General features: G+C 39.6%; 1 protein-coding gene and 1 pseudogene across 3 annotated transcripts in view; one reads left to right on the top strand and one right to left on the bottom strand.

Moving 5' to 3' along the window:
* SLC16A10 (solute carrier family 16 member 10) overlaps positions 1 to 25,884 on the bottom strand; it is a 119,965-nt gene that overhangs the window by 80,688 nt on the left and 13,393 nt on the right. The gene's annotated exons all lie outside the window — the stretch shown is intronic.
* On the top strand, positions 18,043 to 18,152 carry LOC123838108 (U2 spliceosomal RNA; annotated as a pseudogene).

The raw sequence follows: 25,884 nt of genomic DNA, 5'->3' as shown, positions 1-25,884 counted from the left end.
CAAGAACTGGAAGGACATGTGAAAAGATAAAAACAGTCAATTTGTTGGGGTAAAGATTTTTCTTGATTTATAAATTATTTTTTTATTATATTGTTTGTGCAATTAAAAACCACTAAAGATGGGGCGCGCCTGGGTGGCTCAGTCAGCTGAGCATCCAACTCTTGATTTTGGTTCAGGTCGTAATCTCAGGATTGTGAGATCAAGCCCGCATCAGGCTCCATGCTGGGTGTGGAGCCTGCTTAAGATTCTCTCCCTCTGGGGCGCCTGGGTGGCTCAGTTGGTTAAGCGACTGCCTTCGGCTCAGGTCATGATCCTGGAGTCCCGGGATCGAGTCCCGCATCAGGCTCCCTGCTCGGCAGGGAGTCTGCTTCTCCCTCTGACCCTCCTCCCTCTCATGCTCTCTGTCTCTCATTCTCTCTGTCTCAAATAAATAAATAAAATCTTCAAAAAAAAAAAAAAGATTCTCTCCCTCTGCCCCTTCAAACCTCCCCACCCCCCCAATTCAAGCACACACGCTCTCTCTCTCTCAAAAAGAAAAAACCACTAAAGAGATAATAATCACAATCTGTCACTGGTAAGCCCCCTTCTATAAGGGACAACACATCCTCTTTTGAAGAAACAGAGGTATTAGTTCTCTCTTCAATAAATAGCCTTCCTAAATGCATGTCACTTCATGTGGTATGCAGGTGAAATTCTTCAAAATAGAAAGGTTTATAGTATGGTGCTATGAAATTAACTTCCATATTTCTTAAAACAACTGGTATCATCTTCATCAAGTAGGCTACACTGTCCAGCAGAAGAGGGTCACCCCCTCTTATCAGACCACTAAATAATCAGGTAACTTAAATATGTAAGAGAGTGAAGAAGAAGCAATTGAGAGTATCATGTCTACTCTAAGATTAAGTACAGCTTTGAGCCCTGAGCTTTAGTGACCTGCTCTGGGACCACATGTAGATTACTTAACCTCTCTGTGCCTCATTTTCCTCATCAGTAAAAATGCAAGGTTAGCAGCACTTACCTCGGACGGTTTAAGGATTAATAAAATAACATATGTGAAAGAGCTTGTAACTAACTCTTAGTAAGTACTCAATAAATATTAGCCACCATAATAATTACATATATTGTGTTAACTGATCAATTATCATGGCTAAACTGATGGAATGAGTCAAAGAAATAAACTCTCAAGGGACGAGAACCTTGTCCTAAGAAGAAAACACAAGGGTATCACTGCCCCTTTTGGCCTCAAAGGAGATGGAAAAACTGCTAAAAGTCTCAGGCTACAGAGCCAAGGCAGCTGCATCTGAGCTGCACTGCCTGGATTCACGATGAGCCTGGGAGAAACATGGCCCAGGCTGTGCACACTCACCCATGCCACCTCAAGGAGCCACAGTTTAAACAGCATCCCTCACCTCCGTGCACAACAGGATCTTACTTTATCCTTCCCTCCCCTACCTCCTAATCTCTATTTCAGATCCAGTGTTCAGAAATAGCCTTTTTACCATTCTCCCCACTCTGTCTCCACCCTCGCTGCCCTTCAGACTGTTAGAGAAGCAGATTCACTGATAGATAACAAAAACCATAATGTCACTTGAGAGATGCCTGCTGTGAGAATACATGATAAACAGCATCCAGTATCAGATTAGGAGTACACCAGCAAGAACACTGTGTGGTGCTCTCTGTTATCTGCTATGTGCTAGTTTTAGGACACAGAAGACACATCTGTTCCTTTCTTTCATAACACCTCCCTAGTTGCTTGCCCAAAACTGAACATTTCCCTCCCCTGCTCAAAAACCCAACACTTAAAGGAAACCCAAGCTCTTTTCCCTGGCTTACAAACCCTACCCAATGCGGCCCTCCACCCCTCCACACTGGACAGTGTCTTTCTGTTCCCTGCCTCTCAGCCTTTGCATTTCTGTCTTCCTCCTCCTGGAAGGCTGTTTCCCTGGATCTACACATGGCTATGGTCACTTGGGTCTCAGACCAAATGCCACTTTCTCCAATAGGACTTCCCAATTAAGAGTGCCCCTTTTTAAGCATTGTCCCATTTTACCTTCCTCAAAGTTCTTGTCACTCCACGAAATTCTTACTGACTCATTTACCATTTCTACCACTAAAACGTAAATTCTATTAGAGAAAGGACCATGTGTCTAGTTCACTATCATGTACCTGATGCCTAGCCCAGTGACTGGCACAGAAAAGGGGCTCTCGATTTTTGTTGAGTTAAATAAATGAGTAATAACCTCTGACGATGATAATGCTACCTAATATTTACTGATTCTGAACAGTGTCTACCCATTATCTCATTTAAGCTCTCCAGCAAGCTTACAAGACACCCCATTTTACAGGTCAGAATACCAAAGCTTAGAAAGAGTAATGTGCTACAAAGTCACTCGGGTAGTATTGGCAGAGCCAGGGTTCTGGTCTCATTCATAAAAGAATATATAAAAATATAAAAACTTACATTCTTAACCATGGTACTACATTTTAAGTCATATTTCTTCATTTGTAATATGATAATAACCATGTCATCTCACTTAACAGGTTTATTGCGAGGAGTAAACATAAAAAAGGGATTAAAAAGTATAAAGTGCAGGGCGGGGGCGCCTGGGTGGCTCAGTCGTTAAGCGTCTGCCTTCGGCTCAGGTCATGATCCCAGGGTCCTGGGATGGAGCCCAGCGTCGGGCTCCCTGCTCAGCGGGAAGCCTGCTTCTCCCTCTGACCCTGCTTGTGTTGCCTCTCTCTCGCTGTGTCTCTGTCAAATAAATAAATAAAATCTTAAAAAAAAAAAAAAAGTATAAAGTGCTATGCAATGTAGTATAGTATCTTAAAATAGTCACACACTGCTTAACATGAATCTAACTAGGTAAAAAAACCAAAAAGCAATACAATTCTTTAATCTCACACTTCATCTCTGGCACAGCTGGTAGTATTGGCATAAATCTGACACTCTAGATATATTTCAATATAAGTCAATGCATGTTATGTCCACCGATCTTCAGCTGCAACTACACAAATATGGGAAGTATGGGAAGAAGCTGATCAAAATACTGGCATCGAAAAGAAAACATATAAATACCAAGAAAATACTCTTGGTGAAGTCAGCCTTCACACCAGCACATTGGCTCCTCATGCCTCACGTGAAAAAAAAAAAAAAGAAAGAAAAATGAGGTAACACCCAATTTGGAACACTGCTTTGAGCAGTCTTCACAATCTTAATATCTCTTATTCTAGGACTTTAACACAATTCCCACTAAAATAGTAAGTGGTTCTCAGCTATAAATCCAAAAATAAGGCACTACTGGGGTACCTGAGTGGCTCAGTCAGTTGAGCATCCGACTCTTGATTTCAGCTCAGGTCGTGATCTCAGGATTGTGAGATTAAGGCCCTGCGAGGGGCTCTGCGCTCAGCGGGGAGTCTGCTTGAGATTCTCTCTCTCCCTCCTCCTCTGCCCCTCCCCATCCCCCGTGCACGCACACTCTCTCTAAATAAAAATAAATAAATAATAAAAATAAGGCACTGATTATAATTCTTACATTTATGACAAATATTACATACATATAAACACCTACCATAAAATATACACATGCCTGTGTCTGAACAAAGCCACTACTGATTCAAGTTACTAATTGCCATGACTGTCTTAAGAATTCATAATGTAAATCAGTATACAACAGTATTCAGTATAGAGTAGTAGAAGGAACATGGAGTTTGGAGTCCAAAGATCTAGTTTTCAGGTACCTCCTATTTGATCTAGTCAATCTGAGCCTCAGTTTCCTCATCTATACAGTGAGGATAACAATAATACCACCATCGTACATGCTGGTCAAGTTAGGATTAGGGGTGTTATTTATGTAAAAATACATCAGAAAGTATAAACAGATTTTACATTTGTTATATAGCAATTGACTGCAATTCTAACAGCAAATCTACAGTATACATGTAATGTTTTCCTGATATTCAGAATAAAGAGAGTTGTAGGAAGTACTTATTTAACCATAGAAATATCTAAGAAATTACACTTTGTTATTCAAACTGTCTAGAAAAACTTAACAGAGGCAAAGGGATTTCAAGGACAGTTTGATGCGACATGGAGAGAGTAGCTTCTAGAGAACTCAAGTCATACAGATTTTTCAATATGTCGTAATCATAACATCTTACTGTAAATGTGCCCCCATTTTCCAGAAGTTTCATGGGAGGTAAGTGATAACCACTCCATGCCCATACATATTTATCAAAGCATACTACCATTTCTACAAAGATTCACCCAAACTACTCCCCTTAGCCCTGAAGATGATCTAATAAATTATCTATAATTTAATAACACTGCTTGTAATGCTGATGTGATCTTTAGTGTGGTTAGTTGTCTTCGAACTAAAAAGTCTGCAGATTTCATGACCTATTTAGGTCTAGCTGAGGAATTTAGAAACAAAAATGAAACTCAGGGTTAAAATTAGTTTTATTAATAAAATTTAAGATACTTTAATAAAATATTTTTCTAACTGTATTTCCTCTTCCCAGTATAATATACTAAGGTTGAAGTCTGACAAGCTTTAATTAATGTGCCACTTAGCCATCAGTACTTATGATTCAAAGTCTTACTAATTAACAGTGAGGAAAATTTCCAAATACTGTGCAATGAACTGAACTTGAACTCTGACAGTCATTAATGGATAAAATTGCAGACGTAGGAAAAACAAACAGTTGATAAGCAGTTTATAAACATTTATTTTTCCTATAGAAGGTCTATAAAGAACATTTTCTACTTCATGTTTTCAGAGATTTTTACATCATACTAAAGCTCATACTAAAAATTATTATACTCTCTCATTCCTACTCAATAACCTAAGCCAGAATAAAATTTTAGGGATTCAGTGAAAGAAAAGCTCTCTGTTGGGGGAAAATTTTAAATTAATTTTTTTCAAACTAGAAGTACACAAGTCCATTTCTCAGCCATCGACCAACCCCAAATAATTAGGTTCAGAACAAACAGATGAAAGGCCCCAACTTAAGAGTTGAAAGCATAGGGTCCTTTGTATTTCTATGGCCAATCCCATCACTCAAGGTTTACTTACCTTGTGACAACTAAAAAGCCCACTGCTAATCAAGAACCCCTCCATCTTAGGTCTTAGAATGAAATTATCTTGGATTTAGGGCAATTTTCTCTTCGGAAGGTCTTGGTTTGCTCTTCAGGCAGCATCTCAGCATGCCCTGGAGTAGAGTACTGGAGCCCATGGCCCTTGCCCACCTCTGACTGTCCTACTTTCCTGCTTCTTCTGATCCAGTCCTGACCCCAACTCTGGGACTTCTTGGAGATTTGAAAGGGAAAAAGGAGGAGAGGGTGGGATTTCAGCCAGTGTCTCCCTAATGGTGACATAACACGAACTCTACTGCTCTTGTACTGATGAATGTCAGTGCCTCCTTCAGGAGGGCTTTTAGGTGAGAAAAGACCCCCACCCCCTGAGCTGAGGTCACAGAAGTTAGTATGAAGGAGGACAAAGACTCAAATCCAGCACCCTTGGGAAACTATCTCTGATGAGGGGCTCCAATTCAGACTACTATATGCCCCTTAGACCTACACTGGAATATTCAGGAATTTTACCAGTTATTAGTCCATTGTAACACAACAGAATCAGACAAAGATTACCTCCTGGTTCTAGGGTTCAAAGTGTGAACCAAATACCTGGGGGAGCAGTGCACCTCAGCCAGCAGGTCTCCCTGATTTCAGTCACTAAATTAGACCCTGAGGAAGGAGGCTAGTATCAGACACAGATCCTTCTCCAGAGGGAACCCCAGTCTCGGAGCTACTCTAACACATACCTGAGCATGGACATGAATTACACAAGTAAATAAATAATTGATCCAGTAAGCAATGAGACGCTGAAAGAGAAAGGACTCTTTTACACTGTAGTAATCTAAAGAGACTTCCTCACAAGCATCAAAACATCCTCGGCTGTGGCCCTTACACCGGGATTGTCAGGCACAGTTGCTTGTGACAGAATTATATTTGATAGGGAAGATAAGAGTAGGTAGGATGAAGAAATAAAACTCCAAAAGCAAAGTTACTATGGAACCAGGCAGAGAGCAGCCTGACAGGATGATGACAAGTGGGAGGTATGGGCTAAAGTCCAAAGAAGCACCTGATGATAAAAACATACATGGGGAGTAATAAGACCCAAATCACACCAGGCTCCAAGATCATGCTGATCTTCTCAAAAGGAAAGTTAATATGCAACATGTGAGTGAAAAGCAAGTATAAAAATATTATACCATGAACAGGTGAGGCAATGTTTATTTTCCAAATCAGTAATGATGAACTGGCAATAAATAAAATACCAGCAGCAGTATCTAGTGATTACTCAGCACCCCTCTCCCAGATGGGTGACAGCCGGCAAATGAGGGTGAACTCCAGCCATGCAGAACGGCTTAAAACAGAACCCACCAGTTCTCTCTGGGGAAGCAGGAAGCAGGAGCTATGCAGAGTGTGATAAGAACTTGATAAAAACTGGGTAACAAGAGCCCTTACCTAAACCAGGTGCTAAGTCTGCAGGGAAAAGCTGCACCTAAAGGATCTCAATCGTGCCCTGGACACTTTAAAGAGGATAGTGAGATAAAAGGCCAGAGTTCCACCCCAGCTAGCCCACTGTGGAGGAAGGAGTTCTCAGATTAGACTAAAGCCCAAGGACAGAGTCAGGTCCAAGTTCAGTACACACAAGAACAAGACACAGGGGCGCCTGGGTGGCTCAGTTGGTTAAGCGACTGCCTTCGGCTCAGGTCATGATCCCGGAGTCCTGGGATCGAGTCCCACAGGGCTCCCTGCTCGGCGGGGAGTCTGCTTCTCCCTCTAACCCTACCCCCTCTTGTGCTCTCTCACTCTCTCTCTCTCAAATAAATAAAAAAATCTTAAAAAAAAAAAAAAAAGAACAAGACACAGGATGCTGTCAACGAGGGGAATGAATGAATGCAGGGCCATATCTTCAAGGCCAGGGAACTCACAGGCAAAAATAAGGGCAAGCCAGAGTCAAAAAATCCATGGGCTCCCAAAGTCAGAAACTAGGAAGCTGACAAGCATAGGGACAGGAAAGGAACTCAGTTTGGAGCAGAAATCCTTCCTGGCATTACATGTTCACATAAAAATCACATGCTTAGGGGCTCCTGGGTGGCTCAGTCGTTAAGCGTCTGCCTTCGGCTCAGGTCATGATCCCGGGGTTCTGGGATCGAGTCCCGCATCGGGCTCTCTGCTCGGCGGGGAGCCTGCTTCTCCCTCTCCCTCTGCTGCTCTCCCTGGCTCGTGCTCTTTCTCTTTCAAATAAATAAATATATTTTTTAAAAAGACTGTTTATGGTTGCTTTAAAAAGGAAATATTAAATGAACAAAGGAATAAATTTTAAAAACTGATAGGGGTGCCTGGGTGGCTCAGTCATTAAGCATCTGCCTTCAGCTCAGGTCATGATCCTGGGGTCCTGGGATCAGGCCCCACATCAGGTTCCCTGCTCGGTGGGGGGCCTGCTTCTCCCTCTTCCATGTCCCCCTCCCCAGTCTGTGTTCCTTCCCTCGCTTTGTCTCTCTCTGTCAAATAAATAAAATCTTTTAAAAAAAAAATTTTTTTAATTTTTTAAACTGAAGCTGGTTGTATTGTATATTCCAAAATCACTTGGCAATAAACATTCCAAATACACTCTGAATTATGAATAAAAAAATAGATGAACAGAAATATTTTGCAGAACACTTTATATTTTTTCATTAGGAAAATAAAATTCCTAACTGGCCTCATATCCACACACATTTTAAGAAGTATTCCCCACAAAATATGCTTTATTTCAGAGTAGTTCAGTTTACACCAGAAGTTCTAAAGAGTAAAAATAATCCTGACACCTTAAGATACTGCCAATTCTTAAAAAAATAAAACAAACAAACAAAAAAACACATTAACTACTCTGCAGTGACTGAGACAACCCTAATCTCTTGTTCAGATACTAAAAATCAGCACTATAACATGATGTGCATCCTCTTTGTCAAAAGGCTGTCAAATAATCTATACTACTGTTGGTGCCCCGCATAAGTTAAAGTTACTGAAACCAATGCTTAAAGTGAGTGGTCCATGGATAGTTGCCAGTCTAAACTAATTACCAGTTCACAAGATAACTAAAGAAACAGAGTGTTTAGAAAGGTTTATAGTGGGTGCCTGTGTGGCTCAGTTGGTTAAGCGTCTGCCTTCGGCTCAGGTCATGATCCCAGGGTCCTGGGATCGAGCCCCTCATCGGGCTCCCTGCTCAGTGGGAAGCCTGCTTCTCCCTCTGCCTGCCTCTCATTCTTTCTCTCAATCTCTCCTCAACAAATAAAATTTAAAAAAAAGAAAAGTTTATAGCAATTTGAAAGGGTAATTTTATGTCTAATAAATCTAATATAAAATACAAATCCAAAATCATCACGTTTGCTTTTGTTTTTCTCTTTAAGTAATTCTAGACTAGAGATATGCACACAATAACAGATTCCAATTGACATTTTACTTTCCTTCCATTTCAGGTGTGAACTTTATATTGTGTAGAAACTATAGAAAAACACTTCAAAAGAACAAAGGCTGCCAGAGTTACCTGACTCTCTACTAGTCCATAAACAAGTTCAATTTCTAAAACAGTGACATGTAGGAAAACGGACATGGGTCAACTTCCACCTCTCTTCCACCACCCATTTTTGGGTGCTTATGTTTATTTTTAAACACTACTGATGAGCACTTTTCACACCAGGCATATGCCTGTGATTTATAAGTAGACCCAGAGGAAAATGTCTTGATTATTTATCTAAGAATCTGAAAAAGTGTTACACACAGAAAAAGGAGAAATGGAAAAAATGCTTCATGACCCAAACTAAGGATGTTGGAAGAACAACGTCAGCGTGTTTGTCTGAATACCAATATGATTCTGCAATGTGAAGACATGTGCAAATCAGCTTTTATGGAAATAGATGCAGGTGTTACAGTCATGACATTTTTCATATTTCTAAGTATTTTAAATGAATATCTATGATGGATGTCCCCATTAATACTACTTAATGGTTTAAACCAACTTCGTATTTAAAAACTGCACCTCAGCCTGGTTGGCTCAGTCGGTTAAGCATCTGCCTTCCACTCAGGTCACGATCCCAGAGTCCTAGGATCATGGGGCTCCCTGCTCAGCGGGGAAGAGACAGTACCCTCTCTCTTCCTCTGCCCCTCCCCCCGCTCGTGCTTGTGCTCTCTCTCAAATAAATAAAAATCTTAAAAAATAAGTAAATAAAAACTGCACCTAACCGGCTTTAAAAAATTCCTTTATCATAAAATTATGCATTTGGATACATAAAATATTGAAGGAAACATCCAAAATGATAAAAGTAAAGACCAGAAATCCTGCCAGTACCATAGTCTCCAAACCAGTAAGGTTATAGTGCTCCTCTGCAATGTTATTTAGTTTCCAAAATTCCAAGTCCTAGGTAGGACCCAGATATAATCAAGGTCCAAGCAACATTAAATACATTCATCATAACTGGTTTTTGTGTGGTTTTTTTGTTTGTTTTGTGGTTTTTTGAGAGCCAGAGTGAAGAGCCATGGAGCCATGAGGTAGTAATAATTATTTAAGTCCAAAATAAATATGTCCCATTTTATTTGGTTTACTCACCCCTTATACTGAGAGGTGAAAGCCTGCCTCTTCCCTTCTTACTGCTCTACTGATATCCTAAGCACACTTGTGGATTTGATTTTGAAATCTAAATACAAAATATTCACAGTTCATCCCACCAGTACATGCTTTCAAAATGCCCCAAATAGAAACAAAGAGCAACAACAAATGCCATAAGCAAAAACAAAAAACAAATGACAAACTGGCAAAAGTACTTGCAACTCATATCACTGAAAAATGGCTGAGATTCTCAATAAATTAGGAATTCCGACTAATCTATAAAAGCCAACATCCTAGTAGAAAAATAAAAGATATGACAGTTCACAAAAAGGAAATACAAATAAGTGACACTTTATGCACATGAGAAAATCCTCAACCATAATAAGAGAAATGCAAGGTATAATGAAATACCATTCTTTCCCTAACAGATTGTCAAAAAGTGTTAACATAATAGTGTTGACGTAGAGGGTACATTGCATTCTCACGTACTACCCTAGGGAATGTAAAGTGGCAATATAGAGATAAGGGCGCCTGGGTGGCTCAGTTGGTTAAGCGACTGCCTTCGGCTCAGGTCATGATCCTGGAGTCCCGGGATTGAGTCCCGCATCGGGCTCCCTGCTCAGCAGGGAGTCTGCTTCTCCCTCTGACCCTCCTCCCTCTCGTGCTGTCTCTTGTTCTCTCTCGCAAATAAATAAATAAAATCTTTAAAAAAAAAAAAAATAGAGATAATATGGTAATTTTTATTAAAATCAGAAGTATAGGGGCGCCTGGGTGGCTCAGTCGTTAAGCGTCTGCCTTCGGCTCGGGTCATGATCCCAGGGTTCTGGGATCGAGCCCCACATCGGGCTCCCTGCTCCGCGGGGAAGCCTGCTTCTCCCTCTCCTACTCCCCCTGCTTGTGTTCCCTCTCACTATGTCTCTCACTGTCAAATAAATAAAATCTTTAAAAAAATTTAAAAAATTAAAATAAATAAAATAAAATAAAATCAGAAGTATAGACCAGGGTGCCTGGGTGACTCAGCCGGTTAAGCATCTGCCTTCAGCTTAAGTCATGATCTGTAGGTCCTGGGATTGAGCCCTGCATTGGGCTTCCTGCTCAGCAGGGAGTCTGCTTCTCTCTCTCTCTCTCTTCTCTCTTCTCTCTCTCTCTCTCTCTCCCCCCTCTGCCCTTCCCCACTGGTCATTCTCTTTCTCTCTCAAATAAATAAATAAAATCTTAAAAAGAAAAAAAAAAAGTATAGACCAAAAAGGACATTATTGGGTCAAATGACAAAATTGGAATGTGGATTATATATGTTAAAAAAGGGTATTGTATCCATGCTCAATTTACAAAGTTGATAACTTATTAGAGTTATATATCATTTACTATAGTTATATATTATATAATATATAGTTATATATATTATATAGTATTGAGAAAATACACACTTAAGCATTTAGAAGGAAAAGGCCGCAATATATTCAACCTATTTTTTTTTTCCAACTTATTCTTAAACGGTTTGGAAAAAATTTTTTTCTCACATATATGTGGATGTATGTATGTACACACACATAAACACACACACATCAGAAAGAGTGTACAAGGGGCACCTGGGTGGCTCAGCCGTTAAGCGTCTGCCTTCGGCTCGGGTCATGATCCCGGGGTCCTGGGATGGAGCCCAACGTCGGGCTCCCTGCTCTGCGGGAAGCCTGCTTCTCCCTCTCCCACTCCCCCTGCTTGTGTTCCCTCTCTTGCTGTGCCTCTGTCAAATAAATAAAATCTTGAAAAAAAAAAAAGTGTGCAAGTATGCACAAACGCTAACACAAATGGAATAAAAATGTTAGGAGGTGATACAGGGTTTACAGGTATTTTTATACTATTCTTATTCTCGAAACCTTATCACTAAAGAGTTTTTTAAAGTAAAAAAAAAATGTACATATACTTTGACCCAGAATTTTCACTTTAAGAATATATCTACAAATGTACCAGTATGTTAATCATTTATATGTACAAAAAATATTTATTATAACATTGTAAAAGCAAAAGATTGGAAACCACTTATGGTCCATCGATGGGAACCAGTTAATTATGGGACATCCACACAATGGAACATCCGCAGAGCTGCACTATAGCAGTAGCTACTGAGCACTTAAACCGAATGTTCATTTCGGTTCCCAGAAAATTTTAAGTATGCTTGGAACAAATTATGTATTCCATTTTTCCCAACTGAACATTTTAAGAAATCTAAATACAAGATCATTCTCAAGCATTCAAACTGGAATGTCTGTAAGTGCAAAACACAAAGAATTTCAAAGATTTAATATGAAAAAAAGTGCAAAATATCTCACTAGTAATTTTTTTACTTTGATTACATCTTGAAATAGCATTGAGAGATTTTCAAATACAGTATTAATTTTACCTGTTTGTCTACTCTGTAAAATACAGCTACTAGAAGACCTCTACTTACATATATGGCTTGAGTTCTATTTCCCTTGGCAAGGCTGCTATAGAGCAGCGGTAAACAAACCATTGCCTACAGACCAAATCCCGCCTGCCGTCTGTTTTTATGCAGCCCAAAAGCTAAAAATGGTTTTTACATATTCAAATGGTTGGGGGGGGAAAAAAATCAAAAGAATGTAACAAGTTATTATGTAAAATTCAAATGTCAGTGTCCGATAAAGTTTTGCCGAAACAGTCATACCCATTCATTTACATGTTGTATATGGCTGCTTTTCTGCTAGAACAGCACAGCTGAGTAGGTGCGAAAGAGATCGTTTGGCCTACACTAAAATATTTACCGTGCGGCCCTTTATAAAGACCACCTGCCCACTCTTGCTACAGAAGATGAAAAATAAGGCATTTCTATATGATCTGATTGGGCCCACCTCTAAAATATATAATTTAGTTAAAAAGCAACACTGAATAGTTATTACTTTTACCCTGCTTACTTCCAAATGGGATCTGAGGGGAGCTATTTTTGTGTCAGTAATACTAAAATATTAAGTTCAATCCTCTTATCAGAACTCCTGGGCTGGTTTAGGCCAGATGATAAGGTCTGTTCAGAGATGTGGCACATGGTTACCAAGGACAGAAAACCCACTCAGTCCCCTCACCTGGCTTCACAGAAGCTTCCCTCAGTCCCCATACATGGCTTCAGAGTTACGGCACAGTCCATCCCGTCTTCAGCCTGACACCCTCCAATAACTACACTTTGATCCCTTTCCTATTCTGATGATTCTCTTTCCTTGGCTTTGTCTTCCTGGGGCCCCGCAGTAATCTTCTGAATGGGGATGAGGGCATTCCTTTAGTCAGATCTGAACAAGCTTCTCTATTTGCGTAGGGCACGGAAGGAGAGGAAAATTAGGTGCCAATACCAAGTCTCAACTGCGTTGAGACTTCCACAGTTTCCTTCCTAGTGGTGTCTTGTCTGTAAACAACACCGAAGGTAATTCATCTATGGATGCCTGATAGGATCAAATGAATGAGTTAAAAAAAAAAGGTAACTTTCATGAAATTTATTGACCAGGTTGTTTTCGTCTTTTACCATTTGCATTGCAGTTTTTTCCATTATAATTACATTTCCTAAAATTAGAGTAGCTTGCCAACAAAAAGCCCTGTAAAGCCAATGGTCTTAATAAAGTTTGTATGTAAATTTTTTACCTTAAGGTAGCAATATGCATTTACTACTTACACTTCAATTATGTTGCATACTTTTTCATGTTTATTATATTTCTTCTTTGGTGAATTATCCATGTCTTTTACCTATTTTTGTTTTGGGGTGCTAGTTTTTGTAAAAACTATTAACTTAAGACGATAATGACATCAAGTCCAATGTTCTGTCCCTTCTGGAAAAGTAGCCTCTAAAATGTCAATAATTTGGCTCTGCTCTCCCTTTCCCTTCTCCTCTCCTTGCAGTACAACAGAAAGGGCATTAGATTTGAAATCCTAAGATACAGGTTCATTGCTGCCTCCCTGGTACTTATTATACTTACCTATAAAGTGAAGAAGCTGAATTAACTGGTTATAGCAAGGCCCTGAAGGTCTAAAACTTTTTCAGTCTATTAGTCTTTTCTATTCTCTCTTCAGTCATCACCAGCCCCAGTCTACCTAGGATGGCAAGATGATTTAACTGTGAGTTAATTATGGGACTTTCTTTTTTTGGTAGCTATAAGTCCATGGTTATGCAAAAATCAAAAATAAGAAGTACAGAGAAAAGAAATGGTTGTCACTTCAAAAGCTTCAGTTTCTATATAAATGATAAAATTAGTTAAAATTCTACCATCTCGGGGCACCTGGGTGGCTCAGTCAGTTGGGTGTCTGCCTTCGGCTCAGGTCATGGTCCCAGGGTCCTGGGATCGAGCCCCACGTCTGGCTCCCTGCTCAGCAGGAAGCCTGCTTCTCCCTCTCCCTCTGCCCCTGCTTGTGTTCCCTCTCTCGCTGTGTCTCTCTCTGTCAAATAAAGAAAGAAAATATTTAAAAAAAAAAAAAAAAGAGAGAGATTCTACCATCTCAGGAACTTGTTAAGATTCTACCATCTCAGGGTCAGACTGTGGCTCTTGTGAGGATGTTAATGGCATTATTGAAAACAAATAGCTTCAAAGCAAATAACCAAATATTGACTAAAGCAGACACAGTCCAAAAATTTGGTTCATTTGGTAGAGCAAAAGAATAAGTCAGTCACATTGGTTTTGATCCTCCCACTTCTTTTTACCAATCCTCTTCAATACTCTGATTTCCACACAATTGTACTAGGCCAACTTACTTTGAAAAGACAAAATTAAATAATCAATATGTGCAGTGCAAACGCAAACCTGGTTTAAAATGTTTTAGTTTTATCTTCAAAAGGGCCACTACTTTTAGTTTTCTAGTATCCTCCAACCTACCATCTGCCATTTTCTTAAAGAGAAATTCATATTTTTCTTTAAAGGATCTGGCTCCCCCCGCCCAAAATAAGTACGATTTTATTTAAACAAATGATGAGGGGAGAAATCCACTCAAAATTCTACCATTTTAATACAACCACTTTTTTTTTGTTTTTGATTTTCCATATTCCCTTCATCTTTGTTCATGTTCACATACATTTCTAGAGTCATGGCGTGGTACACCTGCTCGTTTCACCAAACATTTCCTATGTTGTTACACAGCAATCATTATCATTTACAGTTGTAATATAATCCATAAAGCAGACTGTCATCATTTATTAAGCCATTTCTGTATTTAGGGACGTTTAAATTGACTCTGAAGTTTCCCTTTTTTACAGTAAGAGTATAGTGAAGATCTTCATGCATAGAACTTTTTCTTTCTTATGAGTCATTAAGCAAGATCCTAGGGAATGAGATTTCGGGTCAAATGGTATGACTATATTTGGCACTTTTTTTTTACAGATCTTGCCAAATTTTATTTTAATCAACAGTAAGGACTATTAAACACCTAAGTGTGATACTAATATTATGGAATATGAAAAATACTCCTTTTTTAATGGATGTAGGAGGTTAAGGACCCCTAAAGATAATGTGATCAAACAATATCCCTTTCAGCCCCTAGATTCCTCACTGCTTTGGGCATAATAAGTAAACATCCTACTGCAGTCCTTTCATCTGGTGGTAGCAGGGTAAAACACTTTTTAGGTTTCAGTAAAAGGATTAAAAAAAAAAAAAAAGAGTTCATAAGCTTCATGACCCTATTTTATCTTATTTAATTTTTTTTCTTTTTTTAAAAGATTTTATTTATTCATTTATTTGAGAGAGAGAGAAAAAAAAAACAGCATGAGACGGGAGAGGGTCAGAGGGAGAAGCAGGCTCCCCGCTGAGCAGGGAGCCCGATGCGGGACTCGATCCCGGGACTCCAGGATCATGACCTGAGCCGAAGGCAGTCGCTTAACCAACTGAGCCACCCAGGCGCCTGGTCTTTATCAGATTTCTAGGCATGATAGTACTTTTTTTTTTTTTTTTTTTTTAAGTAAGCTCTACACCCAAAGTGGAGCTGGAACTTACAACTTCCAGACCAAGAGTCGCATGCTCCACCGGCTGAGCCAGCCAGGTATCCTGACAGTACTTACTCTGTTCAACTTGTACAATTTTTATTCTCAAGACCTGACCTCTCTAGACTCCTTATGACTAAGAAAGAAAGAGTAAGGGAGCACCAGAAAAATGGCTTCAAAGAAACAAAAAATGGAAACATTTTCTTACTACTTATTAACACCAAGAAATAATGCCAGCCAATCCTATTCATTCTGTGACATCTTTAGCATTAAAAACTTTGCCCTTTTTATCATTACTAAAACAGCACATGATAGGTCTCTTAATTCACACAAAAAAACGGAAATGTAGGAAACCCCCAGCCTTCCCACAACAGCAACAACAACAAAACCTGCTATGGTATGACAGACATAGGAAAAAGCCTGAAAGAACACAAAATCAAATATTGCTAGAAGATAAAATAGGACCCACTATATATAGACTTTTGCAACTTGCTTTTTATGTAGCTTTTAAATATATAATTTTCATTACAAAATACAGCATACAGAAAAGTATAGGAATTCACCAACCAGGTTTGTCTAATCATATTTTTTTGTAATATTTGCTTTAGATTTTTAAAAATAAATTCTAGGGTTGAAGCCCCTTGTGTGGCCCTGTCCTCTACATCCTTCCTTCATAGAGCTGAACTACATCCTGAATTGGCTATATATCATTTCTATGTATGGTTATTTTTTTTTTAAGATTTTATTTACTTATTTGAGAGCAAGAGAGAGTGGGGGGGGGGGAGGGCAGAAGGAGATGGAGAAGCAGGCTCCCCGCTGAGTAGGGAGCCTGATGTGGGGCTTGACCCCAGGACCCCGGGATCCTGACCTGAGCTGAAGGCAGACGCTTAACCAGCAAAGCCACGCAGGTGCCCCTCTATGCATATTTTTATATTTTTATTACGTAAGTCCATTTCAATAAAATATATCTACCGGGCGCCTGGGTCCTGCTTTTCCCTCTCCCTCTACTATTCCCCCGGCTTGTGCTCTCTCGCGCTCTCTCGCTGTCAAATAAATAAAATCTTTAAAAAAATAAAATAAAATAAATCTACCTTATTTCTTCAATTCTAAGATTCATTTTTTCATATTAAAACATCTATAAAATTAGGATGTATCTTACAATCAATAAATTCAGTTTATATACAATAGTGGTGCATCTTAGCATCAATAGCGTTTTAGATTCTATGAAATGTATTGTTTTACACGTTTTTAAATGAAATGTAGATGTATCATATTAAACATTCTACAACTTCATATTTTCACTCAGTACTATATTCTTGAGATTTACCAATGTTATTACATGAATGCAACATCTTTAAATGTCTTAATTCACCATTACACCGCAGGATTAGAAGTCCGTGAGATAAGGAGGAAGTGCTTGCTAGTGGAAATGGTAACCTGTATGTTTATTTTTTTTAAATGTGCCTGTTTGACTAAAATAAAGAAAAGGAGTAACAGACAAGACAGAAATAAGAAAAAAAGGAAGTAAAGAAAACCAACAGAAGAAGCTGCTTGCTTGATTTCTGAGTAACTGGCAATACCAGACATCAGAATAACTAAACATGATGACTCAGGAATAAAAATGATGACAGGAAAATTTCTTTCCTAGATATTTGTGCTGCTGTTACCCCAGAGCCCAGCCCAAGACACAACCTGCTCATGTCAGCCTAGCAGGCACTAAGACCCCCAGATCCCACCTTCACACAGCCCACTCCTCTCACGCCCGCAAAGTGGGCAGAGCACAAGCATCAGGATAGGGCAGGCCTCAGTGATGAGGCGACAGAGCAGCATTTACACAACCAAGACTGGAGCCTCAGGCTTTGTTTCCTCTGATTCTGCTCCTCCCTGCCCCTCCCCTCCCCTCCCCTCCAGCCTCCTCTCCCCTCACTGCCTGCTCTTACTACTTTAGTGGAGGAAGTCCATTTCAAAGATCTATGTCGTTTGTCTGTCTGCTCTCCTACGCACATGCATATCCACACAAACACACACAACACTGAAAAGCCTTAGTAATCACTCAGGATTAGATTTTGCTGATGGTACATAAGAAAATTTCCATTACTGTTCCTAAAACCAAACTCCAGTTTCAGCTTACTGAGAGTGAAAAAGGGTAAGAAAATAATAGAACTAGAGCTCCTAATAGCTTTTCTTTATTCCTTCCATATGATCCAAAAATACCTTACTGGAGGCAGAGGTTTTTTTTAAAAAGACCTCAGTGGGTTTTTCTACACACAAACACAGAGCCCTTACCTTTCAGAATCAGAGGACATACTGTGATTATTCTTATAAGGATGTTATTTTATTGCTAATTAATTCTTATATGTGTATTTTGCCCCATTACATCCATTTAAACATAAGCCAGTTGGGGAAAAAAATTATATTTATCTAATACCAGTTATCGCTTCTCGGCCTTTTGGCTAAGATCAAGTGTAGTATCTAATACCAGTTAACAGAGAAATCCCCATATTTGTGCATATTTCTTAAATAAAAAGTATTACTGAATCTATTAATAAATGTAACTATAAAAAATATAATTCCTAGTTTATTAATACATTAACTATATATTTTTATCTTTAATAAGGGTAATATTTTAAACTCTAGTGTTTTTTATTTCATACAGGGTAATAGTACCAAACAGCCCCAAACAATTTTATAAGTTTTCTTTCTCCAAAACATTACCATAAGCCATAAAATCCACTTGTATTCCGCTGTTTTGGAGTATTCTGCAACTAAAGTTCCTGTTACCTGCTTATATATTTGAAGTGTGTGTGAACATAAATTATTGGAACATTTTTTCAACTCTCAAATTTGATTAACTCACTTTCTTCCAGGTTATCCTAATTAACCTACAGCCTTCAAGCTTTGGGATTATTGCTGCCAATTCTGTACAACCATTTGTTTAATGCACAATCTTCTCTAATACCTTCAAGGTGAAATTGCAAATATAAACCCTTTTTGATTTCTACTAATTAACTAGACATTGGAATGTGGCATGCCCCATAATCTGTATTAATGTGTGAATACAAGTTTTGCCTACTTTATATGAAGCATTCAGAAAGAACTTATTAAACTGAAATAAATTCTTTCAGTAAAGGATTTTCATGTGTTCAAAAACTCCACTGAATGCCTACTATGTGCCAAGCACTAGGCCAGGCAGTACAGATAAAACTGTAAAGACGACACACATAGATAGCCTCTGCACTCACGGACCTTACAAGCCTAGTAAGGAAGACAGACATTAACAAATAATGACAACTAAATATCGAGAAAGCTAATGCCATAATTTGTGCCTTGCACAGCACCTGCCAAAGTTAAGCTCGGTACCTACTATTATCAGTATCTTAATCTCAAAAATACAAATTCTGTATCCAGTAAAGGACTATGTTGAATTTACTGATCAGGAGTAATAGAAAGGGAGGAAAAGAGATGATAAAGTCATGCCTCAAATTAAAATTGTAGGACAGTGATGGGTGCACAACATGGTGAATATACTTAATGCACACTATTGTACACTTAATAGTCGTTAAAATGATAAAATTTATGTTACATATACTTTACCACAATTTTAAAAACTGCATTTGGTTGTTAAATGTTTAATCAACTTTACCAAAAACACAAGGTGTATAAAAGATAGAGAGAAGAGGAAGCCACACAGCATAGAGCTAAAAACAGACAAAAAATGTAAAATTGCTTTGATTCTTTTCCAACTTTACATCAATTGTTCGGTTCACCTTCCCTGGTCACTATCAGGCTGCAGAGCATAGTTGGGGGGGGAGGGCGGGGTGCAGAAAAAGCCACAATCTTAGAAACTGGTTTCACCACACATTCACATTTTCCTATCTTGGTTGAGTTCTCAGAGCTGTTATCATTCCTTTTTCTTCTCACTTCTCAGCTCCCAAACCTCTGCCACTCTCTTCAGATCTGCCCCTCTACCCCAATACATGACACTTAACAAATAACTTCTCAGAGAAAACAAAAGCCCCTTCAGCTTCCTGATCCTCAGCAATCCTACCTCCATTTGTTCCTGTTTTTACTCTCTTCTCTCCAGGTCCGGAATCAGTGGTACCTCTGGCAACCCCCGCCCCCCCACCAGCACCACCAGCAGTGCTTGGATTCCTTATCTGACTTGCTCATGAACCTTACTCTATTCACTCGCGCTTGGTAACTTCATCTCCCTCTCTACAGGCTCCCGCTCAAGCTACTCCCATCCTTTATAAAGTTAATTATTAACCTCCCCTGATGCTAATCCTCCTCTAGCTACCACCCTATTTCTCCTCTTGTTACTTCTCAGCCCCCACCCCCCATCTCTACTCCCCATTCACTGCTCCACAAACTAATTAAGCCCCACTCACCTCCACCCACACCAATAAGTTTAAGCTAGCTAAAGTCATCAGTGATTTCCCATGGACTCATTTCAGTGGACCCTCTTCAGTCTTTTTCAAAAATAGGAAACTTCAGGGGTGCTTGCGTGGCTCAGTTAAGCATCCAACTCTTGACTTTGGCTCAGGTCATGATCTCAGGGTCATGGATATAATCCTGGTTGGGCTCCAAGCTCAGCAGGAAGTCTGCTTCTCCCTCTGCCCCTCCCCCGCTCGGGCACACACACTTGTGTTGGCTCTCTCAAAAATAAATAAATCTTTAAAAAAAAGTAAATTTCAGCCATATTTGACTCTCTTGATTGGGAATACCACCATTCACCCAATTACCCAAGTGAAAAATCTGTCTTTCCAGAGTCCTCCACTGTTTCACCTCCTCAGTCACAATTTCTTTTAATTAAAAAAAATAAAATATCATCCTCTTGTGAAATTTAAAAGTTCAGATAAGTATAAACTAAAACAAGGTGCACAGGAGACATGAAAACATAGATAACTGCACACAAATGTTCAAAGCAGCACTATTCATAATAGGCAAAAACTAGAAACAACCCAAAAGTCCATCAAGATGTGTGTGAATGGAGGGACGCCTGGGTGGCTCAGTCGGTTAAGCATCTGCCTTTGGCTCAGGTCATGATCTTAGGGTCCTGGGATCAAGTCCCACATTGGGCTCCTTGCTCAGTGGAGAGCCCACTTCTCCCTCTGTCTGCCGCTCCCCTTTCTTGTGCTCGCGCTCTCTCTCTGGCTCTCTCTCCCCCCCCACCCTAATAAATAAAATCTTTTTTAAAAAAAAGGGTGAATGGATAAAAATTGTAGTACAGGCATACAAAGGAATACTACTCAGCAATAAAAAGAAATGAACTACTAATATATGCAACAACATGGGTGAATCTTCAAAACCATCATGCTGAGGGAGCACTAGAGACAAAGAAAAAACTGTATGATTCTATTTACACAAAATTTTAGAGCAAACAAAACCATAGTGACAGAAAGCAGATCAGTCGTTGCCAGGGGCCAGGATAAAAGGAAGACTGACTGGAAAGAGACACAAGAGAACATCTTGGGGGTGATGGAAAGGCTCGATCATGATTGTGATTGTGGTTCATGACTGTATGCATTTGTCAGAACTCATCAAATTGTAGACTTAAAATTGCTGAATTTTATATGAAATTATCCCTCAATAAAGCTGGATTTTAGAAAAATTAATTGAACCAAGGCACCTGTGTGGCTCAGTTGGTTAAGTGTCTAACTCTTGATTTTGGCTCAGGTAATGATCTCAGGGTCGTGAGACTGAGCCCCACATTGGGCTCCATGCTCACAGAGGAGTCTCCTTGAGATCCTCTCTCTCCCTTTGCCCCTCCCCCATGCCCTCGCTCTCTAAAATAAATATTTTTTTTTAAAAAATGAGCCTTCTAAAATGTGTCCCAGTTAATATTTCTAAACCTTCAGGGTGCCTGGGTGGCTCAGTCGTTAAGTGTCTGCTTTCGGCTCAGACCATGATCCCAGGGTCCTGGGATCGAGCCCCGCATCAGGCTCCCTGCCTGCCAGGAAGCCTGCTTCTCTCTCTCCCACTCCCCCTGCTTGTGTTCCTGCTCTCGCTGTCTTTCTCTGTCAAGTAAATAAAATCTTTAAAAAAAATTTTTTTTTCTAAACCTTCAATTGTTTTCTAAAGTCCTAACTTACATTTTGGTTCTAAAGTCAGTCAGTCCCCGGGCGCCTGGGTGATTCAGTCATTAAGCGTCTGCCTTCGGCTCAGGTCATGATCCCAGGGTCCTGGGATTGAGCCCCACATCAGGCTCCCTGCTCGGCGGGAAGCCTGCTTCTCCCTCTCCCACTCCCCCTGCTTGTGTTCCCTCTCTCGCTGTCTCTCTCTCTGTCAAATAAATAATAAAATATCTTTAAAAAATTTTTTTAAAAAATAGTCAGCCAGTCCCACATACAGTCTTATGTTTCCATAATGACACAAATCCTTCTCTAGTGACTGGAAACACTTAGCAGAATTCTGTTTTGTTTCCAGAAACCTTATAAAAGCAACAATTTGTAACATACACAGGTGAATTTTATCATCAAAATGGCATTACTTTGTGATAAATAAGTAGTGTCTCTGATTCTACCCACATAACCTCATTTACTTTTTTTTATTAAAGATTTTTATTTATTTATTTGACAGAGAGACACAGCAAGAGAGGGAACACAAGCAGGGGGAGTGGGAGAGGTAGAAGCAGGCTTCCCACTGAGCAGGGAGCCCGATGCGGGGCTCAATTCCAGGACCCTGAGATCATGACCTGAGCTGAAGGCAGACTCTTAACGACTGAGCCACCCAGGCACCCCTCATTTACTCTTAAATATAAAGATTCTTTGGGAACCTCATTAATGAGGACCTCAAGCTCCAAAAAGTGAATACTAGTCTGCATTTGAGACACTTTACCCATGCTGAAAACACAAGACTAAGACTTCCTCTTTTTTTTTTTTTTATTCCTTTGGCACTGAAACGTATACCTTTCTTTATTCCCATTCCCATCCCTAGCATCTAATACAGTACTTAAAGTTGACTTCTTCAAAATATTTATTCAATGTACAAGTCAATGGAATTGCTGTCCCCAAAAGACTCACTTCCTAACAACCTATATTCAAGCCAATGTTATAATGTAATTAACTTGCCTAATTCTAATAACCAAAACCACATACACAGGTCACAAGCCTTTACCTGTTATGGCAACTACGTTAATCCTCAACTAACAGGCTTTGAATGCCCACCTGAAAACCACAAGGTTGTGTATTAATAGGTGTTCCTGTAATTCCATTTACAGTGGCCAGGGTTTTAGGATGATCATGCTACAGTGCAGGACAGAAAGGGTTGCAGGCAACTAGTTTCCATGTACTTATTATTAGACTTAGAAAAGCTGATCAATTTTGACAGTTCTACTAACTCACTGACTTGGCTTTCCAAAAAATTAAGGATATTTCCAGCTAAATAGAGTAATTATCCAAAGATTAGTGACCAATGATTAATTTATCCTCTTAAGGGACCATAAATAATGGGGATTACATTGTCTTGACATTTTTCCATAACAATTCTCAGTTGCCACCAGACACCTGAAGTTATCATGATGAATTAGAGGAAGAAGACAGATTAATTGGATTAAGCATTACTTTTACTAGATTTTTTTTCCAAAAAGAGTAATAGTCTGCCTTTTGATTTAAGTGACTCATTATCTGTTTTCTAATCAAAATTACAAGAAACAACTACCACATATACAAAACTATAACAGCATACATATAACAAATGAATGCAAAGTTACAGAAAACAGTGTTTTGAAGTCAATACCAAAAACCTACACTGCTATTTTGTGATTCCTGACCTTTGCTATTAGCAAGTCTTTTTCTGCCTGGTGTATTGCCATGGGATTTAAAAGACTGCATGCATGGCTTCTGTTTATCAAACTCTGAGGAAAAAGTGCTTTCGTTGGACTTCCCTTTTCCTCCCCTCTCCATAAGCACTAGATATCAAATGTACTTGTCAGCAAACCAGTACTTCAGGTCATCCTAGCGAGCACAACAGGAGACAAGCACGGTCAAAAGACTGCATTAGACCCGGACATTTGTTTTAATACAGACCTTGTAAATGAAGTCAAATGACATTAAAAACAAAACAGTTACTGGAAAGGTAAGAGTGTCTTACCCAAAAAGGCAGATAGCCTCTTCTTACACAACTATCAATTCCCTTTCATCCGCCCCCTGCGCTTACAGGTTCTCCCACCAGGGTCACTGCACTTCCAACACCTTCAGCTGGGCTTGAATCACAGGAGAGCAATTCAGGACTGAGTTCTGAGAGATTCCAGCACAGCACGTGAGTCAACACACACACCCACGTATCGGCTCTGTGCCAAGCTGCTCAATAACAATACTGTTTGACATATCGGTGGTGTTTTATGCATCCAAAAGCACAATGACCTTCTACTATCTTGCTGGAGTCTCGCTGCTATGCTATGTGACACAAAACTAAGGCAAAATACACCTGGGTGTAGCCAGACAGCTGTTTATTACCTGAATTAGGACCAACTCCATTCCCAGCCAGCGAGCACATGTGGACACCTCCTCCTCTCCCTGCCAAACCTCAGAGGTCTAGTGTGACGGAATTACAAGTCAGTCCTTTTTTTTAACAAACTGCACAATATTCCACCCTACTCCTAGTCAGAGAACTTAAATTCATTTATACTAGTTTCCTAGTCTTCCTAGACAATTTTTTAAAAAGGGAGCCTACACTGAAAAGAGTTAGCTGTTTTCATTATGAATTGTAAATGAAGTAGCTGACTCAGTTACCAAACTCTGTGAAGACGGATCTACAAGATAACATCTGCCTGTTGAACGGGTTTTCCACCACCGTCAATACCTTACATTTGAATTTGAATTACATAAATTAATTAAAACTATTCTAAGCTATTCTCATAGTCTCTTGGTCTAGAACACCTTGAATATAAGACTTACAGACTAGCTTAATACATCACGGATGAAAGAAAGAGTAAATGCCAATAGCCTTAGAGATTGTGCTAAACTACAGGGGAAAAAAAATAAGTCTTAGGACGACACTTTGGAAATACTTAAGACAATGATAATAATACAATTCTAACCTTTGGGAAGTTGCAGATCTGAATAAGAAAACTCTAAATGCTAGAAAGACTTTTCAAAGGAATGAAGTTTTGCTACTTTTTTTTTTTTAAGATTTTATTTATTTGTCAGACAGAAAGAAAGACAGCGAGCACAAGCAGGAGAAGCAGCAGGCAGAGGGAGAAACAGGCTCCCCACTAAGCAAGGAGCCCAATGCAGGACTGGATCTGGGATCATGACCTTGAGCCGAAGGCAGACGCTTTAACCAACTGAGCCACCCAGGCATCCTGAAGTTTTGTTACTTTTAAATAAGATGATTTCAATGGACACTAACTAAACTCCTTAGGAGCAGCCCCCAGGTCTGCTTGAGACAGAATTTCTGGGTTTCTCTTATTATATCATGTTCCCCTTAGAGGCACGTGCTCTTTCCAAAGCTCTACCTCCGGCTTCAGCTTCACTCTGAGGTTCCAGGTTTGCATTTCCAGTTATCTGCTTGACATCATCCCCTGATGTCCTGCTAGCATTTAACACTCAAATGTCTAACATCTGAGTCGGTCTTTCCCTGTCAATTCCTCCTCCTCTTGCCCCTGGTCCTGACAGTGTCTACATCCACAACTGTCTACAGGATGAAAATGTGGGGCTCCCAGTTCAAAAGTCTTAATGCAGACTCCAGATGCAGGCATCATGTCTGCTTCCATGTGACTCTCTACACCCAACATTTGCTAAAATTCCCTCAGTCTATCCTTCAAAATGTCTCACATCTGTCCCTTCCTTCCCATTTCAACTGCTGTGCCTCAAATCTCACCCAGCTCTCAGCCAACGACTTTATAATTGGAGTTCCTCCTATTTCCCTCTGCAACCTAGTCACATCTTTTTAAGGCAATACTTCAGATCCCTTCAATATCTTCCCATTGCCTCTTTATTAAGTCACGTCCAAACTTCTTAACTCGGCACTCAAACCTTCCATTCCCTAGCTCCACCATTCTCTTCCAGCCTTATCTTCTGTGACTTTCCTCACATACATATGCTGGCTCTAGGCAAACCAAACAGCTTGCATTCACTAAATAAGTCCAGTGTGTACTCAGGTATAAAGAGCCTGGGTCCTGATGCAGAGACTTAAGCTCAAATCCAGCCCCCACTGCTCACTAGCCTTAGGTGCCTATCTAAAACATGATAATCATAATAGCAGTTATATCGTATAATTATGGGATAGATAAAATATAGAGTAAAGCACAGTAAAACATCCATTATTAGGCTG

The sequence above is a fragment of the Mirounga angustirostris genome, unplaced genomic scaffold (genome assembly GCF_029215605.1).
Source record: "Mirounga angustirostris isolate CCGP_5_RB_7025 unplaced genomic scaffold, mMirAng1.0.hap1 SCAF_8, whole genome shotgun sequence".
Lineage (NCBI taxonomy): Eukaryota > Metazoa > Chordata > Mammalia > Carnivora > Phocidae > Mirounga > Mirounga angustirostris.
Note: the sequence above shows the minus strand (reverse complement) of the source record. Positions and strands in the feature narration are given on the sequence as shown.